This window comes from Haemaphysalis longicornis, unplaced genomic scaffold (assembly GCF_048455015.1).
Source record: "Haemaphysalis longicornis isolate Haplotype H1 unplaced genomic scaffold, Haemaphysalis longicornis Haplotype H1 scaffold_6, whole genome shotgun sequence".
NCBI lineage: Eukaryota > Metazoa > Arthropoda > Arachnida > Ixodida > Ixodidae > Haemaphysalis > Haemaphysalis longicornis.
Window position 1 is genome coordinate 12115036 of NW_027526407.1, and position 24940 is coordinate 12139975.

A 24940-nucleotide genomic window follows, 5' to 3' on the forward strand; every position below is an offset into this window, starting at 1 on the left:
CATAAAAGTTCTCATCACTCGGTTGTCGGAGCCCTTCTTTAGTGTAGTCGGTTTTTTAATTACAACTTTTGCTCCGCCCTTGTCCGCTGGCTTTATAACAATGTCATCACGATGGTGAAGGGAGAGAAAGGCCTTTCGCTCATCAGTTGATAGGTTGTTGCGGACAGGGTTTTTCTTTATTGCATTCAACACGTCTTTTTGAACAGCCGAAATGTACATATCGAGATGTTTGTCCCGACCATCGCTCGGTGTCCAACATTTGTCTGATGCTCCCAGAACATTTTTGTCTGGGTTTGTTTCTCGGTCGTAGAAGTATTCACGAAGGTGCAAGTTCCTCGCAAAATTGTCCCGGTACAGCTGAAATTCATTAAATTTACCCGTAGAAAGCAGTTTAATTTCCGGTTCTAGGAGCGGTATGCCGATAGGTTGACAACGTTGGATCCTGGATGCGCTGAACTTGCAGATCTGGTTTGACTCACAGGACATACGCTTTTCTCCTCAGCCAAAGATACAGCAGTCGGATTATCCGGAACGGAAGAATTCTGAGTTCTGGTCCGGCTTCCTGAGCATCCAACTCCCTGCTCCCTAAGGGAATAATCTGGAATGGGGATATTGTCTCTGCGCAGCTTTTTGAATTTTTGGTTATTGTACCTCATTTTTGTGATTCGTATCTCTTGAGTTCCATTCTTTCCATTTTGGATATCTCCGGACTGCTCCAAAAAGAAGTTTCAAACCATTCTAATTCTAATGTCTTTCTTTCACCGTGTCCTATTATTACTGTGATGATCTCAGTGTTCGGTGGTGGGAACCACGAGGCGTGCACACGGAGTCAATGACGACAGAGGCCACAACACGAAGGTCAAGCATAGTTGCAATATATTACACAGAGCGGAAGCACACGGATATTCAGAACGGGATGGGAAAAAAAAGAACAAGATTGAGAAATAAATTAATGAAACACAAATGGAGAGGAAAGTGCAACTAAGTCCTTCTTGTCGCAGTTCGGTGGCGATCCGTGAGAAGGTGCACAAGCGTAAAGAAAACTAAACAGTCTCACTTATGCTGATTGATTGATTGATTGTGGGGTTTAACGCGCCGACGCAACGCAGGCGATGAGGCGCGCCGTAGTGGAGGGCTCCGGTTTAATTTTGACCACCTGGGGATCTTTATCGTGTGCCGAAATCTTGTACACACGGGCGTTTTTGCTTTTCGCCTCCATCAGAAAAGCGGCCGCCGTGGCCGGGAATCGAACCCGCGACCTCGTGCTCAGCTCACTTATGCAGTTCGTTGAGACTCGGTCGCGAGTGGCTCGATGGCTCCACGCTGACCGGAATGGAAGGTGAAGCCACCAGGCGCAGCGAAAACGTCAGGAGAGGGATCCCGGCGCTGTTGCCCAGTGCAGTAACGGATCCGGCTGGTGACCAGGAGGTACGTAGCAATTCCCGGCGCGGGCGCACGGGCGCCGTCGATGGGTGTATTCCAGCTGATGCAGGCGCACCCTTCGGCGAATGCTCGTCCGCCCAAGAGCCGGTTGCGTTCCTCCTCCTCTTATTCTTCTCTGGAGGCGCATACCCGTTAGCGAGGGATTGCCCTCATCTCCTTCCGCTGCTTTCTTTTCTGCGCCGGTTTCCTTTCTGGAGCTCATCACCGTTACCTGCATTAGCTGCACCGATGCGTCCTCGAGAATATTCTTCCACCATGCCATTTTATCTGCATTTAGATCATTGCCGGTGTCAGCCTTAGCCGCAGTCCTTTCGGTATTTTACGTGCTGTTGCATATGATTTTAAAGTAGCACTGTGCAAATTGTAGCGCACGTGCTTATCTATGCTTTTTTGCAAAGAGAGGAAGGCACGCGACTAGGGTCGTGTTGTGCGGGCCGTACCTTTACTTGTGCAGAGTCAGTCGTTACGAACACCTGCGTCAGTCGTCTGGGGGGAAGCCCGGCGTGTCCCGTCACACCGGCGTGGCAATCTTCGGGGTCCCAGCTGTGGTGGGAGAGATATCATGAGAAGGGGGAGCCCGCTGACATTCCTGTTGTGCCGGCGTTGCACCTGGTGTTGGACTGTTCGGTGCTCGTGGTTTGAACGGTCTCTGCTGCCAGCCAAGCGCCCTGTAGGAGGTAGCGTAGCGGAAGTGCTCCACCGGCAGTGCAACGCCCTCAAAACTTGAGTGCAGCCCGTCAGCAGCAAAGACCCTCCGTGCCGGTAGTTCGTGGAAGGCGTGGTCGTTGTAGTGCACGTCTGCCCCCAACTCATTCTGCTGTCACAGGAGGCGGACCTCGCGCACAAAACGGGAGGCCTCGCAGTTGAAGACTCTGGCAGATTGCCAGTCTCCCCCTCGTCGGCGCTGGTTCAGGGTGCGGGGAAGAGCAGCAGACTCAAGCATATTCTTCTCAGGGCCGGACGGTGGAGGTGAATCCTGGCAGGCATTCCTCTCAACCTCTCCAGGGATGACAATTCACTTTCTGCTATATCAGCAGTTCCGATGTGGAGCACCAGTGTCTCCACGGTTGGGGTAGGTATTCCAGGGCGCCGGTGACGTCCTCGAACCTCATGCCGCCGTATGAGATGAATCCGGAAGCACCTCGCTCACTCGGGTGGAAATGGCTGTGGACATGGCAGATGAGAGAGTCCCCCACAATAGCGCTCCGGATGGTGTGCCTTGGAAAATGGCACGTCAACCGCTGTTGTATGGTGTCTGGCAGCCATTGACGGTCAAGAATTCGATAAGTTTTGCAACGGGCCAGAAGAAACGTTCAGGTAAAAGATACGAACTTTGCGGTTAACTTGTTTATTATAAATTAGTCCAACAGTTTCGGAAGTGGAACTTCCTTCTTCAGGCACTATCTTAGAATGCACACAGAACCCTTATGCACACTGCATGCGAGGGATTTCTCCCTTCCTCTTTCTCTTCAAGGAGTGGAATACGCCAGAAAAAGTAACAAATCCAGTACCAACACGACACTTGCGAGGCTTAGTGCTGAGAAGGAGAGGGTAAAAACTAAGGGAAAAAAATAAAGGAAAAAAAAGCAGGAAAGACCGTGGTTTTACTGAGAAATCGGCACGGCTGGGGAAAGGGAGCGGGAGCAGTTTTATGTCGGCCCGCTGCGGCTGTGATGAAAGGGAAACTGACAAACAACGCGCATGTACACAGATGGGAAGAGCAGGTCGGTGGTGTAGTAACTAAGGACACGGTCTTGGCCCGGCACTTGTTCCGTGGGTTAACACAGGACAGACCATTAAGGGGAGAGGCATTGCTTTTACCAAGAAACCAGTGATAATTCTACTTTGTTTGCCCTTTGAACGTCCGCGACACGGCGACAGAGAAAGGCACTAGCGGCAGCCAGCGGCGAGCCGCAGAGTGGTCAGACCGCGCGAAAGACAGGGATCATGTTACACAGGGGTGCGGTGCGCTTGGAGAAGGCGACGAGTGCCCCGTCCGTACTCGGCGGCAGTGTAGAGCAATGTAAAGGCACACATACGGCGTGGCATACGTGAACTTGAATGGAGGGCCAAGACAGAAAGCCACTGAATTACGCCACCACTATGTCTTAACAGAACGCGACAATCTCAAGGTAAGGCCAGACTGGCACTGCCGTTCCACGCCGCCTCCCTCTCTCTTCTATATTGTCCCAACGTGGACAGCATTTATTGCGCAGCAGGTCCAGTGCGAGGCTTAAGCGGCTTTTTTGGGCCGCGCTCCCGCTCGGTAAGCGCCCGTTGTCTGAACTAATGGTGGGTTTTCCTGGAGAAAAAAAAGAAAAAAAACATTACATGATGGAAGAAGGGCGGTGAAACAATGGCGAAAATCCAAAAGCAACCGAAATCTCAAAATTAGACTATCTAAACATGATAAAGACATAGGTAGAAAGGCATTCATCGTGCTTATCTCAAGATCAATGGGACCAAATTTGCGATCAAATGAAAGGTATATACATAACTTGATATATAAGAGAAGTGTTTTACCAGTGTGCTTGCCTGGTCCTCCAGGGTAGGTTGCCGACCAAGGGTAGGTTGTGTGTTGTCCGTCCATTAAGCTTTTTAATTCTGTTCCATACTTTGCCTGTATCTGTGTAAGAATTAATAGAGGTTACAAAAGAGCGCCAACTCTCCCTTTTCACTTGCTGGCAAATGCGTCGTCCTTCTGCTTTTGCACGTTAAAAGGAAACCAAGTTTTCTGTCGTGGGGTACCTGCGAAGGACCCCGCACGCTTTATTTTGAGCCTGCCGTGCATGCCTACACTCTTCATTCAACCATGGCCTCCTAGTTTTAGGTGTGGCGCCGGATGTTTGTGGAATCGACCACTCAGCAGCATGAAGAATGTGGGCCGGCACCAGTTCACAGGCTTCGCAAATTCCCAAATGGCTTAAAGATGTGTATGGCAGTTGTGATAATTGTTTAAATTGTAACCAATCTGAACCAGATTCTTTAAACTTTTTATGACAGATGAAACTCCTAGGGCCTTTGTCAATGCCTTTCAAGATGAGTGGGAAGTGGTCACTCCCGTAAGGGTTATCAACCACTCCCCATTCAGCAGACGGAAAGAGGACAGAAGAGCCGATTGCTAGGTCTATGTGTATGTGTTGTGTGTAGTGTTGTATGTCGGCTCTTTTTTTGTTAAAGAGACAAGCTCCGGATGAGAAGAGAAATTTTTCTATCAAGTTACCTTGGTAATCTGCGTTCAGATCCCCATAGTGGGTTGTGCGCATTCAGGTCACCAAAAATTAATAACGGTTCTGGCAGCTCACCTATAAGGGATTCAAATTCAGAGCTGGACAATCGATATTCAGGGGGAATGTATAGTGGGCAAATGGTTGTTATCCTGTTGAAAATTATTGCCCGTACAGCAACCGCTTCTAGGGCAGTGCACAACTGAAGATATTGGCAAGGGACAGATTTTTGCATAACTATAGCTACGCCACCAGAGGAGTGCGTGCGGCTACCTCTATCTCTCCTAAATACTGTGTACTGGTTCAGGAAGTTGGTGTGTCTGGAGTTCAAGTGTGTCTCTTCTAAACACAGTATGATTGCATTTCGTGTAGGATTTCAGATATATTATCTAGGTTTTTATTAGACCCCTGCAGTTCCAATGTAAAATTATTTGGGTTACCATTATTGTTCAAAAAAATTTAAGCTGGTGTAGATTAGGACTACGGCTGGATGAATGAACTACCACTCAGTTCGGACTTGGGCCTGTGACACAGGCAGCTGGTGGCTTTTTGCCCCGCCCTGCCATGGTGAGCTCTACTTTTGCCGCCTTTGGCACTGGCACTGGCCGAAACGGTATTACCTCCATGTCATCGTCTGAGTGCTGTGACAGTGACGAGATGGAGTGAGTCCTTGCGGGCTCCACCTCGGGATATGTTTGAGGTGGAGGCAGGAGTCCCTGCCATCATCGACTGTTTGTCGGACGCAGAAATAGTCGTGAGACACGCCATATTTACGTCCATGTCCGCCTGAAGTCCGGCAGCCGGAGGAGGACCGACAGCAGAGCCGTCACTCCTGACGTTCACAGGTGGCACAACACCTGCGGGCACCGCAGGTGTCGTGTCGGTTGGCTGGGCTGCCTTTGGCGGCACCCGGGGTGGCTGGGACGGCACCAAGTCTGCTTCGCAGTACTGGGTGGCCACTGTGACAAGACGCCGCTCCGCCCCCTGGCAAGCTGCATCGGCATACCTTTGTGAAAACATAGAATGTTTTTGTCCTGCTTCTTGATAGGTAATGTCCTGGGTGACCTTCATGTTTATGATTTCTTTCTCTACTTTGAACTCACTACATGACCAGGAGTATGTGGCATGGGGTTGTTCACAGTTGGAACATTTCAAAACATTCTCAGAAGGGTCATGATGTCCTGCGCACTTGGCGCATGTCAGTTTTCCGCGGCAGGTGGTAGTACTGTGCCCATACCGCTGGCATTTGAAGCAGCGGCGTGGGTTTGGTATGTAGGGTCGGACGTTGCAATGAAGGAAGCCTGCAGTAACAGACTCTGGTAGGACGCTTCGGTCAAAAGTTAGAATCACGTTTTATTTTTACTTCTTTGCCATTGCGCCTGATCATTGTTCTTCTTACCGCAGTAACGCCCTGGTCACGCATGCCTACCGCAGTAACGCCCTGGTCACGCATGCCCTCAAGGAGGTCAGACTCGCTTTCATTGAGCAGGTCCATCTCGGAAATCACGTTCTGTGAACTGTTAAGGCTCCGATGGGGCGTCACAGTTATTTCAAGGCCAAGTACGTCGGTCTGGTTCAAAAGACTGGCAGATTGTTTTATAATGGATAGTTCAACAAGCACATCCCTTGATGTCAGCTTCTTTGCATCGTAGTTCACACCGACACTCTCAATAAACTTGGCAATTAAGAAGACTGAATAGCAGGTAATTGGAGATTCCTTGATCTTGGCCTGTATCACCAAGAAGCGAGGAAAGTTGCCCGGGGTGTTAAACTTCATGTTGGGTAGAGGTCTGAATATTACGTCGGTGCGGGGCCTTTTTGGGGCCCGATCGTTTGGAAGAGAGGGTTTTGAAATACCATGCGACATAGTATAAGGCAGGGAACTGGGGTACTTTCTTTTTTTACGTTACTCTGATGGTCAAAGAGGTCCCGCAGCTTCCAGCCTGATAAACAAACAGGGAGCCCATCGGCCAGAGCTTGACCAAGGTTGCGACGGCCACCGTTCACGGCTTCTAACCCTTCACCTTTCAACTTCTCACCACGGTAGGTAATAGCTTAAGTATGGGGGGCTCGGGGTACGCAGCGTCGCCACTTACCGTCACCAAGATTACTCAAGGTGCCCCGTGCGGGGTATTTTTATGTTCTATTTCTCCCAGTGTACCGTAGGTAATAGCTTAAGTATGGGGGGCTCGGGGTACGCAGTGTCGCCACTTACCGTCACCAAGATTACTCAAGGTGCCCCGTGCGGGGTATTTTTATGTTCTATTTCTCCCAGTATACCGTAGCTAATAGCTTAAGCAGAGTCCTTCAATGCTTTTCTGGTCACGAAACTTCTCCGTAACGCTATGGGAGAGCTTCATATGGGGACCAACGCTCCCGCGCGGTGGCGCTACGAGTCTGGTGAAGGCGGCTTGGACGGCGGCGGCCGTATTTGCCGTGCGTTGCAGCGCGAGCTTGCTGGTGTTTGTTGTGTGATACAGCTTTCTAAACTCATCACGATGGGCAAACTATGTGAACTACCATGCCTCTGACGTGCTGTGTACCTGGTTGCCGTTCTGGCTATCGGAATACAACGGAAAAGGCTTCGTTGTTCTGCCTCCCAAGCGACCGCGAACAACCCGACAGGTGGAAGCGCGCGTTTCCACGACAGGAGACGGACGTTTCAGCTTCGAGTGGAAGGCCGTTCGTGTGTTCGAGAAATATTTCGACCCCACGGACATTATTCGAGCCGATGAGTTCAAAATAAGTGGGCAACCTGTGCTTCTGCAGCGAGAAGCTCAAGCTCCGCGTTGCCCCGGATATTTGAAAACCTGCCGGCGTATCTTACGAAGTCCAAGCCACGATCGCGCTCACAACGAGAAAATCCGTCTGCTAAACGTCGTCGCGTTTCGTCGCCGCGTTTCGTCGCGGCACAAAGATCGGACTGCAGCTACTGTGATTTGGGTTATTCAACCAGATATTTTGAATTTGGAAAGCGGAGCATGGCTATCTCTGCCTGCGTATTTTTTTTTTTTTTTACTTGCCCGCCGCGCTTGCCCAGGGGCTAAGGCGTTGTGCTGATAAGCCCAAGGACGCGTGTTCCCAGCCGTTTTTCTAATGGAGGCGAAAAGAGAAAAAAACGCTTGTGTGTTCGAGATTTCGGCGCAAGTTAAAGATACCTGAGTGGTTAAAATTAATCCGGAGCGCTACACCACGGCTCGCGCCCCATTGCCTGTGCGTCGGCACGTTAAACATCATAATCAATCAATCAATGTTTTTTAACTTGCCGTTTGGGTGGGAAGGGTGTGACAGGCACTGAGCGGGCGAGTTTTTATCGGTTGATAGCCTATGCCTATGAGAACAGCCGAGAAAGTAGCTCAAAACTGTAGCATTTACTCCTACCCTGGCCCCTCCGCGCGCCCATTATTCTGCTTCCATTTTGTGAGCGCTTTTTCCCTGCTGTCCACGCTAACTTTCCGAATCTCGATTATAGTTTTACATTATTAGCGCGCTATAAAATAGCGCAAACACAGCGCTAACCCAACGTGCTGTAAGTTTGCACACCTATTTGTTCAGTGCAGCATGTTGCGCCCAGGGCTGAATACAGATTTAATGCTGGCGCTAGTTCACTCAAATCATGCAGGCGGCTGCAAAGGCTAGTCAAAAATTGAAAACGCCATATGTCCGCCTTTTCGCAGCGAGAACGTAGCGGTGCTTGCCGGAATGAACGAACACTGCAACATATGCGCCTCAGTAACACCCGTGGTCTTTCCTCAGTTTCACAGCTGAGCTACGGGACAACAAATGACTCAAAAACAACAACTGACTGACTCAAAAACGTCGCTCGCATTTTTACTGGTGGAAATGAAGAGCAGATGAAAGTAGGCGCGTGCCGACGGAGAAACAGCCGGCCCGCAAGCGTCGTCGCCCGCCGGCGAAGCCTTCACGTTAACAGGGGCGATCCTAGCGGCAGCTTTTGTCCCTGAATGAAACTTCGGCCGGAGTTTCGTGACCAGAAAAGCATTGAAGGACTCTGGCTTAAGTATGGGGGGCTCGGGGTACGCAGTGTTGCCACTTACCGTCACCAAGATTACTCAAGGTGCCCCGTGCGGGGTATTTTTATGTTCTATTTCTCCCAGTGTACCGTATTTACACGCATAATGATCGCACTCGCGTAATAGTCACACCCCTGAAGTTTGTCATCAAAATTAAATTTTTTTATTTCCCGCGCAATGCAAGCACCTTGAAATTGCCGCAGAATTATGTCGTATGGGTGCCAGGTCTAGCTGCTGATGGTCATGCTTACCTCTGTTTCCTTCCATTCCAAAGCGGATATGGCTACGTTATTCCAGCAGACTTTCCGATTTTCGCAATACCATCAAGCGTGCGTTCAATATTGATGAGGAAGAAATTCTCACTAAAGGCGGCATAATGTTCACAAGACAAAGAAAACAACGCACTCAGCTTTCTGCGTCGGCGTCCATGTCTCTTTTGATATTGCGCAGTGTCACAGCGTTAGGCAGTTATTCGTCAACCTCTTGTCACCTGGCAGCAACCTCGTTCCACCACATTCCGTAATTCATGAAAACGCTGCATTTTGCGTGACTTTGGAAAGTTGCTAGCAGCGGTGTGCAAAGTTTTTATCGTTTTTATATAGTATTTTTATCATATTCCTGAGTATTCATGTGAAAATTTTGAGCCACGACTAGGTTGCGTTTGTTGTGCTCAGAAGTGTTTCGCGAAAATTTTATCCCACGTAATTAACACACTCCTAAATTTGCATCAATTTAAAAAAAAAAAGGGCGATCATTACACAAGTAAATACGGTATATCTTTGTTGGTATGTTTGTTTTCACTGCATGACCACCCCCTGTATAATACCCTCCTGCATGAGGGCCTTTAGGGGTACTTTGAATAAATAAATAATATAGTGCGAGGTCAGATACAAATGAGATTTGTGCCCGAAATCAGATGAGACCAACACGACCCAGGTTTTAAATGCAATGGAATTGCGTTAAACCATAATATGAGCAGAATGGAACGAGACAGGAAGACCTAAAAAATAAAGAACAAGCAAAGCAGAAAAGTGAACAAGTCCTACAGAGTCCTATGAAAAATCTGTTTGGTGAGTCTTGAGGAAAGGGCGCAAGTGTGAAAATCAGAACAGGCTCACATTTAGAGTCTAGAGTCTGTTGTCTCAAGTCACAGGTGACGTTGGGGCGGCAGTCCCCAACACCAGCTTCCATGGAATGGCAGGTGGCCCGGCGCGTGAGCAAGACACCCTGTAGCAGCAGCCCCGCAGATCAGCCTGGCAGGTCGCCTGGCCTAACAAGACTGGCAACCTTTGCCAGGCATAGAAGAATGGGCAAACACAGGTACCCGAGGTGGATCAGATGGATGGTTTGCCTGAAGAAGCGGCTGTCCTGACTGCATTGCTTTAGGACCAGATGACCCAATGCACAGCACTGATGCCTGGTTTTGCAGGTCACAGGAGGGGCCTGGAATAGGGCACAAGTGCTGGTCACCTGGCTAAAAATGGTGTCACAAACTCGGCGTATGGCACATAAAAATATTGTACAGGGCCTCACTCTTGTTACATAGCCATTCAATTCACCAAATTTCCTTTTTGTTCGCCCCGGGAAAACCCTGGAACATTCTCGTACAAAGGCATCGATGGCTCCGCCAACTCGCTGGCATGACAATAACAAAAATGCCCCCCCCCCCTCTCATCGTTGCCCCCCAGCTGTCATCGAAGCTTCGAGGCCTTTCACGGCCGCGCGTAGCTTTGCCAGTGCTAAGGTACGCCGATTATGGTGGAAGGGAGGAATAGGGAAGTTGTGCGCTCGATCGTAGTGGACGTGTTGTGTCTTCTTTCTCTGCGCTGGCGCTTTAATAAAAAGAGAACCCTAGTTATGTTTGGACGTCGTGATGTGACAATGGCTTCTGCCCGTGTGTACACCACCATCGGCGACACGCGCCCTGGAGGACTCCACAGTACTCCCAAGTCTTCAATTACTGTGATTGTGTTCTGACGGCCTGGAAGCATCGCTTCATAGGTGCCTCTGTCAGCAGTGCGTCATCCGGCCAGGTCGATGAATATTGTGGGCCTTTGTCTTTCATATGCGTCGAACTATTTTTCTTTTAGCTAATTGTTCTACATCAAGATATTCACTGTTAACACCTCTTATTGAGTAATTTTGTCGAACTTTGAACTGTGACTCGCATTTGCATGAGTTCAAAGTTACCTCTCGTTAACGATTCAAGTCCTCGTGCTTGTATCATATTTTGCTGGTTCAACTATAGGCCTTTCTGTTGTTTTGCTCAAGGCTCTGCCTCATTCTCACTGCTCTTGGTAAAAGCTGGACATCAGACAACACCCCCTCTCCCCCCGTCACTTGTGCCCTGTACATTCGGTGGGGTTATTTGCCCGTCCGGGTTAACTCTCCATATTTACAGCGCACCGTCTTAAGAAACTGGTGACAAACAGAGACATCCCGACTCAACAGTACAGGCCCATCGATGTGTGAAGATCACTATCCAACTGCACTCCTGAGAACCAGGCACTCAGGCTGCACCATCATTTCTCTGTTCCTCGTGTTTCTCTATGCACTTCACGCGATGGTGCACTTTTACTTTCATCAGCACAGTGGTCGGGGGTATTACCACACTTTACATTTGCTTTTACGCTGCTGTCGCATCGCAGAGATGCACAAGCACTTGTACCTGACTCATGACCACCCGGGGGCCTAGCTGCATTATAACAGCCAAAAACTTCAGCATTTCACTCATCAAGGCCCTCCTGCCTAGCACTGAGCAACAAGTTTCATGTATAAAGAAGCACTCATGGATCTGGTGGGCCACAAAGGACTGCAGCCCAACCCACGCTGTGCCATCTTAGGCTGTGCACGCAAGCAAAAGCCATTGCCACTGTTCTGCTCATAACTGTTCTTAACCAACACAACGTCCAGCATGTGCTGTAGCAGGCAGGCACACAAATGCATGTGCCATATCCCAAGTAAAAGTCCCAGCTTTCCGTTGCAATACAGTGTGCGTCCACAGTTGAGTCAATATTTAGGCACAATTTGGAACTGCTGATAAAAGGAATTTGAGAAAAGAAGCTCTCGGAGATGCCCAACACAGTCAGGCAGGCACCACATTTGCCTGCTGCTGCTCCATTCACCTTGGCTTTCATGGATACTGTGGCTTCACTGGGTGACAATGTTTGCCCTGTAACACCAGGCCTGGCCCACTGATGTTGCCGTATGTGTTTGCGCATTCGTTACTACTCAGAATGCACTGGGAGGTCTAAACATAGGAGCAAAATGCACACTGCTTCATTTGAACGAGTCGTGTTTCTCCGCATCTCGCATCTCTGTGACCTTTTGTTTATGCTTCTCTTATACCTGATAGGCATACCCTAAATAAATCAGTTGCATGTAGCGTGTGTCCTGTTCGGTCCATTTCCTTGTGGTCTTTGTGCCAAAACTCGAAGCAAACCAATGGAGCTCAAAGAAGAGTGGTGCAGCTGTTCCACTAGTACAAACAAAATCCTGGGTGATTGGGTATAAAACGGCACATCATCCTAACACCAAATACAAGCATCAAACAGCACATCACTTTCCTGCTGTGTATGTGGCAACCACCTGGAATGCAGTCTTTGTACCTGCCTCAATGAAATTAATAAGCGATGCACGCACCATGGTGGATAGCACAAGCCACATGCAGTAACTAGAGACTCTATGTACAGTTAAAATGCATTGTGCGTTTTGCTGTTCACCCTTTGCACTAACTTTAGATTATGTGCTTTTTAAATTCTTCTAAGTGAGACATAAATGCTGGCACACGTAAAATTACGCAAGGACTAAAGATCCCACAGGCACACTACATAGAATACACTACAAATTCAAGCAGACTTGACAAAATAGAATACACTACAAACATACTGAAGTGGAGCTTGCAGGCTCTAAGAGACCATGCTGAAACACACTACCGTAAAATACCGAGCAAGTGCACCCCTCAAAGTGCAGATAGTTCAGGGAATTGGGGGGGGGGGGGGGGAGGGGGGGGAAAAGCCCTTGTTAGGAACTGCTCCATAATTCAAAATGGCAGTGTTTAAATGTTCACAAACCTTACCTCCCCCCGCTGAAAAAGAAAAAAAAATAATGCAGTTCATTCACGAGAAACATTTTTAGTAAAGATGCAGTCTATGAAGCCCCGCTTCGCACAACCAATGTTAGCAATTCATACGGCGTTCCCGTCAACCGCGTTGTTGGTCCTTTAAGCCAGAGAATCCATTCTTGCCTCTTGCCGACATCTGTCCATTTTTGAGATGTTGAAAAAGGTGTACTCATGATGTGTTCGGAGGGCGTTCACGGTGAAGCAAAAAGGCGGAGGTGCATCTCTAGATTCTTCGAGTGTTTTCTGGCTTTCGTTACAAATGTATGTCATGAACCAATGCTGTCACAAAGTCACAAGCACATTCGGCTATGTCAGATGACAATAACAAAATTGCGAGCGTGTGCGGAATTAACGGCTACCCTGAGTTATTATACTGGATTCTCGTTTAGCCAAGAGCACAGTCAAAAGTGTTCCTTGGCGGTTTCAGTTTCATTGGTTTGGGCCATCAACATGGTTGGGGTAGGGGAGGGGGCGCTTGTTCGGTAATGCGTGAAAACTCAAAATACTCAGGTAATGAGAGGGGGGTACTTGCACGGGTGGGGGCGCTTGATCGGTATTTTACAGTAGGTTATTCCTAGAAGTCCTGAGTAATTAGTCACTATTCCTAGGCAAATTCTATCACAGCACCAAGGTAAAAGTGACAGCTGGAAGCACACCAGCCAATACACGAAGAAGCACAGGCACCACTGACGGAAACGATCAGGGAGCGAGAAGCTCGCCTTCCACTCTGCGAAATTCCTTGGCACAAACAGGTGGTGGTGCTGCACCAAATCTACCACGGTGAGACAACTTCACACAAGGATCGCACGGAGAACACTCACTAGCTGTTTGATGAAAGCAACGAGCAAGAAGGGCACATTTCAGGCACTGTGCAGTGGAGCTCAGCTTCTGTAGTTCGGCACACGCGCGCTACCCGGTTCCATCGGTTCTATAGTGCTGGGCAGCATCACAGCAGCAGCGACTAACATCTTCTCGCAACACGGGTGTTGTTCGAGGGGCGTTGCGAGTGTTGCCAGCATAGCCGTGAGGGGCAGTGTCCAGCGTCAGTTGAGGTCGGAACAAAGCAGTGTTGGCAGCATACGTTTCTAGAGTATGCTGGCAACAACGTCTGGTAGGCAGGCGGGTTTTAGTCGCTTCGCCCTAGGAGATCCCGAGGCAGCGCGTCTTAAGCCAGGTGCCGATACACTGCTGTTCAGTGATTCACGCTCCGTTTTGACGTTTTTCAAGCCGCTGCACATGATATTTTTTGTGTTTAATTGCAAGAGCAGCCTAGCAGGCACTACACTAATCTTTAAATGTTCTTCGTTCTTTCTTTTATTTGTAATATGGAGAGAGCATACGCTCGCGGAGGTCTTTTTTTTTCCTAAGGGCCATGGCCCGTACAGTTTTAAAGGATAGTGTTATAGCCTGTGGTGGGACTGCACCCCAAATATATTTATCCACCTGCACCCCAAATATATTTATGTGCTTGCTACAAAAATTTGATATTTTTTATTTGTTTTAGCCTGGTTTTATTTGAGTTCCTAATTGTTTCTTGATACCTTACGTCTGGAAGACATGAGCCGTACTTTTTATGAAATTCTGCATTTGAAATGCAACTGCTTTATGTTAATGAATGACGAGTGTACCAATGAACTTAACAGTTGAACTTAACAGTTTTAAAATGATTGCGCTATAAAGTGTGCCGTACGGTGCTTCTCTGAGAATTAAGGTTGTGAATTTTTATGCTTTTCACTGCCCTGAGTGAAGTTTTTAAAAACATATCGCGTGTGTTGTGTGGATCAGTGCACTGCAAAGGCCCGGACAAGGTAGCACGCATTTTCTCGGTCTCAGGCCGGGCTCAGCTTTCAACAAATTTTTTTTCGGGCCGTCCTGGCCCAGGTGCATGCATGCAGCGCCTGAGGCCCGGCAGTCGTGTGCCATAAATCAGTGATTGTTGATACCAAAAAGTTTCCTCATTGAATTAGGTTAAATGAAAAAAAAAAAAAAATCGAAGTGAAAAGTCACTGCGGCTCCGTTATAAATATATTTTGCCGATATTCTCAAAAATTTATTTTTTGTCAGAATATATATTTATGCTGTACGAGGTGAGCGCAGTCTATGTAAAAAAATTTAAATCAAATATATTCGCTATATGCTTACATTAATTTTTAGGCTGAAAACACGAAAGTTTTTCGGGCTCATGTTTAGTCTATCGGACGCAGGCTGATATTTCAAAAATCTGAAGGGCTCAGGCTTATTTTATTACATTTTGTGGGGTAGGGACCGGGCTCGAGCTTACATCTAAAGATTTTGTCACTCGGGCTGAGCCTAGGAACTGTGGCCTGTGCAGTGCTATAGCAGGGATCAAATTTAAAAGAAAAAAACAACTGTGCGTAAGTCGGCCTGTCTAACGTGCCACGCTGTTTTTCTCGGATGACACAACATGACAGAAACATTAGCAAACAATAAAGAAAAAGTACCCACACACTAGCCTCGATAACTAAAGCATGACACACGCGATCTGCTGGGTTGGTCAAATCGGATGAAAAAATGAGCAAACATGCATGCGCACGAAAGACCTACACGTCCTCCATAACAACATATTACTAATGGCATTCTCACAGCTATTACAACGCATATTCGACACACCAGTGACACATGAATTTACATGAAAATAGAACTGCTGCCCCTCGAATACAGACAAACGTTGTTGGTTGCATTACATTTTGCTTCCGTTCTCTGTTTTGCGTTTTTCTCCCACACGGTCCATTAGCGTGCAATGCCGGGACTCGTTTGGCGTTGCTTGCGCACTCTCGCGAGTTGACGCTTTCCAGTGGTACTCATTATTCTTCTCCGTACCTATCTTGCTTCAAGCGCACCGAGCTTTTATTTCCCACGTGCATTTCGACGGTCACATGTAGTTTCGGTTCTGCCTTTCCCTTTGTGTTCCTATTGGCAGTGAGATGTTTTGAGTGGTGCACCTTGGCTCTGACGTTGGCTTAGGGGCCCCTGCCGCTGTCGTCTGCTACACTACGCTTGCGAGGGGCAGACGACCTGGTGCTAGAAAGATCAGCCTGTGCTAAAAATCGCGCGCTTTGATGCTGGAGTGCACTAAAAAGCATACTTCCAGTAGCTAAGTCATTTTTGCCAGCTTCTGACACATCTGAATAATTTCAAGCTGTATCCCCCACAAGTGTGCAGCCCACGAGGACAAGACAGAAGAATTTTCTTCAGAGCATTGGTCAGAAGATCGTGTGTAACTCATCCTTTCTACCTTATTGGCAAAGTTCAGCGCTCAGAGCTCCTCGATAAGTATTCAAAGTGCGTAAGCTTCCTTCCCTACAGTATTTTTTTGAGATGCTTTTATAAAGACTTCACAGTCTGCGTCTACACACCTAGCAGCTGTCCCTACACGCGCATCCCACAACAGGAAATAAAGCGGCTGTCTTCTATTTCTTTCGTTGTTCTTGACTTCCATCAGATCAATGTCTTTTTCTGCGCCCAGCGCATTTATTTTTCTGCACCGTCACAAACGTCTTATTAGTAGGTTTGGGGATGTTTGGGAGGCTCACAAATATCGTGTGGATATTTTCTTCAGGCTGGATGGCATACAGGCCCTTCACAAATTGGCTTTCGTTATGGCTGCGTGCAAGAATGTGCATATCTGCAGAGTGCGTTGTTTATTCACATGCAAATACAATGAGGTTTGTGCTACGCCACCTTGATAATGCCCCACGCAGCGTCGACCAGAGTACTGGAAAGTGGCTCATGAGCTCAGAACTTCTATTGTAGCCATCGTTATTATAACGAACTGACTCTCAACCCGAACAATTATGACATTGTTATGGTGTTGACGGCTTGATATACTCGATAACGAACGGAATAAATAGTAAACATGCTGTTATTAGAAGAATCGAAACTGATGAATACTCCCGAGTAGCTCCTTATTGCTTTTTAATCCTTCCAGGCATAAAGAACACATCCTGCTCTACTGGGGATGGCGTTCTATGATCTGAAAAAAATTACACTTACTCTCTTGCCCTCAGTTGTCCCGGCCTGAGGACCCGGCCCACTAATCAGTTCGATTTTACTGCTACAGTTTTCTTCTCCGCCTCCTCTCGAGTACATTTTCGTATAACACATCTGAATATTGGGACGATATGGCTGTGAGAAGTGCACCGAAATATCCCTCCAGGTCTAAACAAACAGTGTTACTGTATCTTTACCATAGACGTGACTTGTTTTGCTCAAGAAACCTACACACTGGTTAGAAGCCTGATACCAGCACGAGCATTTACAAACAGTGTGTTATTTGGAACTCAAACTACAGTTCTTGCAGCCCACAGTGCATGTCAACATACTTTCATGTCATAAAGTAAAGTGATATGATACAATAATTTCGAGCGTTTGGCAATGTTGCAAAAACTGTTTTACCTTACATATGATTACCAGGAATCCTAATGCCATCTGCCAAAGCCAACGCCCTGTTGGCATGAAATTTGTCTTGGTCGTGTATTTCCGTTGTTGTTTACTAGCAGCTGGCTGTTCCCTTTGTTTGAAAAATAGCTTAATACAGCAGCCGATGCCGAGCTCCGACTCTGTGATCCGCACAAGACTGGCTTCGCAAGGAATAGGGCGATGCCGGCAATGCTCCGTAGTGGTATCCAATACTATGTACTCATATCCGAAACTCCACCTTCAGCTAGTGTATGCAAGTTTCAGTATATTATTATGATAAAAAGTTACACACACGCCAAATCTGGTGCGGTCAAGCATCACACGTCAAACGAGCGCAAAGAAACACCAGGGAGAGCAGGCTCCAGTGAAGCAGACGACAAATGTGAGAATCCCTAATTCGACGTCATGGAGGCGCCCTTCACAGCACCACTTGTGGTCGCGCTCACTGTGAACAGTCAAGGGCTCCACACGTTCGTTGTGCGTGTGTGGGTGGGCGCACACATGTAGTAATTACATTCCGGAAAGCGAAGAGCTACAATACACAGATGACACAATGACATTGTCTCCCCGCTGTTGAGCCACTGCACATGACCCTTACGGGAAATCGAAACCAATTAAGCCCCTGCACATGACCTTGCATTGTGAAATTCAAAGAGCAGCCTATCAGACACCACCATTGTTTAAATTTTCTAGGTTCTTTCTTTTGTTTGTAATGTGGATGTAAAAAATTAGATGTAAATAACGTGTGATTAGTTCATGTTCATGGGTTCTCAGTGTGCCGAAAAGTGTGCAGTATTAAATGATCGCACAATAAAATGATGCCGTGTGACTTGGTGCTTTTCTGAGAATTGCAGTCGCGAATCCTGTATTTGCATGCTTTTCGTTGATTTGACTGAAATTTTAGAACATCTGTCGTGTGCTGTGTGGGTCAAATTTCGAAAAAGACAATGGAAACATTTCCGTACGCATGATGCTGATTGCTGTTTGCAGAATTAGGTAGAAAAGTCAGCAAAAAAAGCAGAAAAAAGCAAATATAGGAACAAGCAGAAACATTGACGTACGATGGCTAGCCTAAAGCATGCCGCTCTTTCCTTAGTTGACACAAATCGATAGAAAAATCATCAAACGAAGAAAAAAGTATCAGCATGCTAATTTGGATCGTTAAAGCACGACGTGCGCGGTCTGCTCAGTTGGCCAAATGTGGTGAAAAAATAAGGAAACAGTAAATACACGAAGTAGACAACTTTCCCATAAAAACCTTGGTGCATTAATAGCATTCTGAACAATTTTGCACGAAAAAATAGTTCGGAATGCTACTTGCTATGTCGCTTTCGGCCCAACTTTTTCCCGTACCCAAGCTGTAGCATAGGCGTCGGGTTGATTTTTGTCGGCTTCCCATCAACAAAATGAATAGAACACACCTCCAGAGAACAGAAACATGCAATAAAGATTGAGCACGAGGGTGAATAAACAGCGCTTTAAAAAGCAGTGTACGACCGTACTTACGCAAATTTGCTAGGTACGAAATCTCCAATTCAACGTGACGACCCACTCGCAGTGGCACTCAAAGAATGCAAGAAGTTTGTGCAACGAATAGACTCCGCACAGGCAGGCACTTTTGTCGTGGTGCACTTCACACGTTTCTTGCCTGAACACTTTGCGCTTACGCTGATTGTTGGTGCAGCCAGAAACGGCATAATGACTCCCAAATGATTAGCTTCTGAACACCGCCAAGTAAAGGCAATGATGGCAACCGACCCTCAATTAAGAACAAACATCAATTGGCAATGAAAAGTCGGGCGTCCTGCTGGTACGACAAAACATAGCCTCACAGGCAACCCCTGTCAGGACAAAGCATGTGGGGTGGCCTGCCGATTTAGTGGGTTGGGAATGGAGTTTATGGCCAAACATGACAGCTCTTTGACACTGTAAATGTTTTACTTGGAGCACTGTCAAACTTGTCGTGGCTGACATGCTGAATAAATGGCACTTACCGATTTTCATTGCCGCTTGGACGTCTGATATCCACGCACGGCATGGAGCAACAGCATGTGACTGCGGCGTTGTCTGCTCACCCCACAGTCCCAAAGAAAGGCCCGCACGCTGGCACACCAGTCGCCGGAAAATGGCCAACCCTGCGAAATTGTGCTCTATAGAAATTGAAAAGAAAGAAAAGTGTTGGTGTTGCGAGACAGTAACGATGTATCCTACACACACACCTTTATGCTATTAGCAATCCAAGTTCAGCGACACAATCTGGCAAATTATTCATCATTCACAACAACCAAAATAGCGTACAAAACAGGTCGCCCGCCGCAGTTTCACTTGGCGCCATACTATGATTCTTAGACTGCAGCGTTGATTCACGTTGTTTTGGTGAGAAAGAACTCAAAATTTCAGCCGACCAACTTATCATCATCAGGGTCAAAGATCGGAGCCCTGAAAACAGCAGAGATCGTCACTATTTGCGTGCAAACGCCGGGAGTGACTGAGAAACCGCATCGCATTTTGCTCAAGATGAGCTGCCTCTTTAGCTATACAACAATCGCAGAAGGGCACTGTTCGTGCTCAACATGGCTGTCAGAGGACCGTTAGCACCTTGCCGCAGCTGTCGTCAACTGCCACAGGTAAGTCGTAGCTTTATCTACCACTGCTTAGGCTGTAGTAGAGCTTAGCCGTAGCCCTAAATAATCGGGTCAGCGCACAAACTACAGAAAAATGAGCGACGCCTGTTCTCCTAAATCTTGGCTAATTTTTAGATTGTGCACTGTATTATGTGCTATCAAACTGCGTTAGTTATGTAGTGGGCTTTGTCGCCCTCGCAGAGGCTGTATTTCGGATGGTTGCGAAAAACCGTATATTCGAGGTATGGATGTTCAGCTCCCTAATTTCCGTAGGCGACAATCGGTGTAGACTTTAAGGGGGGACGCGGCATTCAACTTCAGAAAAACGACCAAAACATCGTTTTCTTGAAAGCCACATATTCGGCTTCTATGTTTTCTATTCTGCGCGTCTGCAAAGTTTTTCCGCTGAAAAGCGTCACAAGGTGGCATAAAAAAATAGTTTGGCCAGGCGCGGTGACAAACTATCAGTGCAATTTTCATCAAAATCCACAAAGAAATAAAAAGTTGATTTTGAAACCCACGTCCCCCCTTAAACAGCCTCCCATGTCCCATTGCATTAGGAATGACTTCAAAAAGTTTGGTACATGTTGTGGCACTCTGTGTATTACCAGCATACCCCCCAATTTTCATTTTTTTTTCTTACTGTTATACCTTCCTGCGGTTTGTTCGATATCACCAATGTAATTTATGGCACAATATGATCTCTGAAAATGACTTGAAACAAATATGTTGTCAATGTGTAATTGTGTTGCACTAATATGTAAAGGAAGCATTCATTTTTATTGTAGTGTTTTATCTAAGTACAGCTGACTTGCATTACACCTACATGTTGCATAATTCAGCGACACGTAATGTAGCGGCACACATTCACAAATTGCTATAAAAAATTGTGTATTTGCCTAACTCCATCGTGTAATCTTAACGCTACCAAGCAGGTCAGGCATATTCTGACCCATGCACGTTGTACACCAGAGCTAAAAGTCATCATCCTGTGAGACTTAACGACCGAGGAAGTTCAGTAACCACCTTGCTTGGGACATTTGGCAGTAAGCTAAATTGACTTCTTATTTTTGATATTTCATTGTAGTCTGATGCTGTAACAGAGTTTAAAAATTGGTGCCCTTGCTGAGGCAATTATGCATCAGTCAACGCCAAAGAGCCAAGTGCACTATTTCAAGGAAATAATAGAAATTTGAGTTAACTTGGTTTATTCGACCAGAGCTTGCAGTCTTGCAAGTGTACATAAGTTGAGTTTACCGGAGTCGAGTGGAGCTATTGAAGAATATGTAGGCATTTTCTGTAAAATTAACACACACTTAAGTATAAGTTTTGTAATAATCAGTTTTTCAGAAATGAACTGTACCAACGTGCTGTTCTCGGGCAACTGGCTGTATAATCTCATCGGCTGTAAACCAGATGCTACAGCAACTGCAGTGAGAGTAATGTGGTAAAGGAATTAATTGAACCATTTAGGGTGTAGACACGTTTTTCTGCAAGTGCTCCTAATTTAACTTGAAGAGCCCTTCTCAATTTTCACGTGAGGTTGAGATGCCTGTTCTGCAATGGCAGTAGCAGTGCCTTGCTCTTTAGGAGTGAAAATGGGCTCCCATGCACATCCCGCAAAAAGACGAAAACAAAAAGTAACAAGCAAGTTCTGGTGATGTGTTTTATTCAAGTAACTAGCACGAACAAGCTTTGTGCTTTATGCGACCACGAACACGACATACAGCTTAGTTTACCTGAAAGGTTCAGGAGTTAACTACTTTCCAAAACTTCGTTTAATGAGAGCTCTGGAGCCATTATGCACAATATACCCTGATTGGTTGTAGGGTTTAATGCGTCGACGCAACGCAGGCAATGAGGCGCGCCGTGGTGGAGGGCTCCGGATTAATTTTGACCACCTGGGGATTTTTATCGTGGGCCGAAATCTCAAACACGAGCGTTTTTGCTTTTCGCCTCCACCAGAAAAGCGAGCCCCCGCAACCTCGTTCTCAGCAGCGCAACGCCTTAGCCACTGAGCCACCGCGGCAGGACCATTATGAAAGAGTAATTGCTTCATGAAGTGAATTTGCAATGATCTGCATATTGCACCATAGAATGTGGCAAGGGCTCTGTGACACGTTTGAGGGAGCAACCAAATATTAGCAGTCAGAACAGCGATATGACAACCCGTAATGAGAAAACACGAAGATTGGAACCACTCATCAGGCCTAAAGAAACTCTGCAGGGCTTTTTATGTGTTGCTGCGCAATGGTGTGGCAATGAGCTTTGTTGGATGGATGATGAGTGAATTATTTGAGGTTGCCTGAACGCTATACCCTTTCAGGAAAACTGCAGGTGCAATTTGTTCATTTCATTAGGGGATGTTTTTGCGGTGCAGTGGGATACACATCAGCTTTGGAATGCAAGGAACCCAGGTTTGATGCCAACCATGAGTAGTTTCTTTTTCGGAGCCTCTTTCGGTGCATGACGCTGTGACCCAGTAAGAGGAATGATGACAAGTCTGGCCCCTAAAGTGCTCTGCACTTAAAATGACAGGACAGAAGCTCACTGACAACCTATTTTGTGCAAAGAATCGTCTTGCTATATATACAAAACTGAATGATCAAACAGCTGGTGTAGACAAACTGTGCATAAGTGCCTGTTTGGTCATCTTAGTGACAACCGTTGGTAGCTTATTACAAAACGACCTCTTTTTTTCTCGGCTTGCCTGTGAGTATAACGATTGTATGTTTCTGGTATGATTTAATGGGTCACACTTTGCTAAGCAGGTTAAAAAAACAAAGTGATTTTGGCACTTTAGATATTCTGGGTTTTGAATCCCGGTCCCTCTGCTTCTCAGCAAAAAACGTGATGGTCCAAACACAAGCTTTTGACAATGAACTGTTAAAGCTGTGAATTCTTTGTGTATGTGTAGCCTGTGTGCATATGTGGCTGAATAAATGTTCACTGTGTCTGGTACAGAAATACAAAAATACACACTGTTGCTGCTTCAAACCCTCGCTGGCACAAGCGTGACATCCACACACAAACAGAAATACAAAAATACACACTGTTGCTGTTTCAAACCTCTCTGGCACACGTGTGACATATCCACACAGACAACAAAAGAATCTTAACTGTTTTATTAGGACGTCTGAACGGTCATGAGCTGAGAACACAACCCACGTAAATTGGTCGTGGCACATTTCCATGCCCTGGATTTATTTCCCATTTTAAAGCGTCAACTTTAGGCTGTGTTGAATAAGAGTTTGCACTCCCCCCCCCCCCCCCCCAAAAAACAAAATTCCACAGCAGTACGTCAACAGATGTTACTGTTGGTCCTATCACCGTGGTGTAATTGCCTGAATTTGTTTCCCTTGTTGGCTTGCACCCTGAATTTTCGCAGCTTAGGTAAAAGCAGGCTCAAAGTTGTCGAAGTCCCAGTGTGGAGAAAGGTGCCCACTCTTTTCGTGCCTTAACTTGCAACGGTTGCTGTTGGGTGTGATGACTGACTTGTGCCACAAGTTGTAAAAAATTGGTGTTCTAACCCTCCTTGCTCCATGAAAATGGTGGCTGATTGGCACGAATAATGAGGTGGGTTAAACAGCACAGAAAATGAACACTGTTGTATCACCTGAGCAGCACAAGTGCCAGCAGTTATGATCAGTGGTGTGTCAAGACCCTCTGAGCTGCACGACGGGACTGTAGACATCTACCTGCCCTGACTTAAGGAAAGGTTTAGAAAATAATGGGTACTGTGCACATTTTTAGAGGAGGGTTTTCAACTTATGCTTACAGTGGTGGATGGTGGACGGCTGCATCCTTAGCTGCCTCTCTGCGATCAGCTGTTCATGTCGGGCTGCTTTTATTGCATCGTGGGTTGATGATGTTGGCAGGTCCTCACTTGGAAGTGCTGTTTTCTTTGGTACCTTCCTCTTTGATTGGTAGCCTGGATTCGACCCAGTTCAGGATATTATTAGCACCGACATCACGCAAATTCAAATGAAAAGCATTGCGCATATCGGCTCATACTGAAAGAAGGTCTGTTTAGAACAACTTAGTTGAAATCGAATTGCTCTAAACGGGTCAGGTTCTATGACCCGGGCTGTGTTTTAACTTTCTCGACATCCGCGCCACACGTTAAATTGCCGGTACATTTTTTTTCGCAATTCTCCGCTTTCAAATCAAACGTTTACTTATTTCATGTGCAGGCGTCTGCGGCGTTCTCTCATTTTTAATAAGTACAACGTCGCACTAGTGGGTTAACAGGTGCGCGGATCACTGTGGTGCGTTTCGAAGATGCAAAACTTACGAAACGACTAAACTAGAAGCGCACGCGCGATAAAAGTAAACAAAAAGGCGACACAGCGTGTCCCAATAAGTGACGACGTGCGCTGGATGCTTGGAGCAGTCGAAGCTGCGGGAGTGCTGCAATTCACCGACTTCAGCATCATGTACTACATCGACCTGAGCGCGGGACGGCCGCGCGTGATGCGCATTTGTAGCCCGCTTCAAGCACGGAGCAAAAAACGATTTTCCAAGCAACGCGAAATCAAGGCCTCATTTCAAACTCGTATCTTCACATAACGAGCACCTAAGAGATACCTTTAGCACCAAAGTTATCTGAGAAGGGCCGGTACAAGTTCGAACAGAGCACACGGGGGTCGCGTGCCAAAAGGAATTACGCCGAGGAGCATGCAACACGGCTTTATTATAATGAAAAATTAAGTGGCTACTGACCTGGAAGAAAGTAGTCGTCTTGAGCGAAGTTCCTTGGGCAAACTTGCATGCTGGGCGCAACTTTTTTCAAATCCGCACGTTCGGCGTCCCCAACGCTTTGCGAGGCGCACTGTCTGCTTCTTGCGGGAAGCGTTAAAAGGATGCACTGCTGCTCTTCTATCGTGCCGACACACACAAGTGGACGCAACGATACATCTCACACCTCCGCTATTCGTCTTCGGGTCTTCTTTCGGCGGTATCGCGTCAACTACGCAGTTACGATGAAAACAAGCGCGCAGCACAACGGAGAAGTCAGCAACCGTGCCGGATCAACGGTGATTAGCGCGA

At 46.9% G+C, this 24940-nt stretch overlaps 1 long non-coding RNA gene across 2 annotated transcripts; it reads right to left on the reverse strand.

Moving 5' to 3' along the window:
- Nucleotides 1-1250: 1250 nt before the first annotated feature.
- LOC144142241 (uncharacterized) lies at nucleotides 1251-24940 on the reverse strand. Of its 2 annotated transcripts, none has more exons than XR_013316924.1 (6): nucleotides 24614-24940; nucleotides 23670-23822; nucleotides 19262-19417; nucleotides 9110-10147; nucleotides 3967-4069; nucleotides 1251-3745 (listed from the first exon to the last, which is right to left on the reverse strand). It is a non-coding gene; the product is annotated as an uncharacterized LOC144142241 (long non-coding RNA). The 2 variants fall into 2 exon arrangements; XR_013316925.1 differs by having other exon boundaries at nucleotides 1252-3745; nucleotides 9823-10147; nucleotides 24614-24939.